Genomic DNA, 573 nt, shown 5'->3' on the forward strand with positions numbered 1-573 from the left:
ACAACAAAAAAACAAATTTTTCTTCGATGTGCAATTTTGTATTTGAAATGCTGCCACTGTTTGACTTTGAAGGGCTCTGATCTAATTATAAACTGGCAGTACCTAGTGAAACTGACGGCTTTGGTCCATGAAACTGGATGGAAGTTTGCGACATCAATGTAAGGGCAAGATTCCCCAACACCCAATCTTGAGACGTGTTCCACTGATGGATGATTCATGGAATCCAACAGGACAGCACAAACTCTCATAGATTTCCAAGCACCTAGATTGGGAATTCTGTCCACTGAATGTGTACTGGGTTAATTTAGTTCAAATCCAACAGAACCTCTTGTTAATGGGAAGAAATGACTGTGCAGAGAAAGGTGAGTACATGGTAAGTTTTCTTTTACAATTTAGTTCAGTTGATTTTGTTTGTTTTTATGTGTTTTAATGGTAATTATTAAATTTACATTTACAGTTTTATTAGTTTTTTTAATGTTTAATCATTTTTGGATATTTTGGAATGGTTGTGAATGCCAGACATTCATCTATCGCTTCTATAATAGATTTGACAGCCAATAAGACCGGGGTCAC

This window comes from Pristis pectinata, chromosome 24 (genome assembly GCF_009764475.1).
Source record: "Pristis pectinata isolate sPriPec2 chromosome 24, sPriPec2.1.pri, whole genome shotgun sequence".
Taxonomy (NCBI): Eukaryota; Metazoa; Chordata; class Chondrichthyes; order Rhinopristiformes; family Pristidae; genus Pristis; species Pristis pectinata.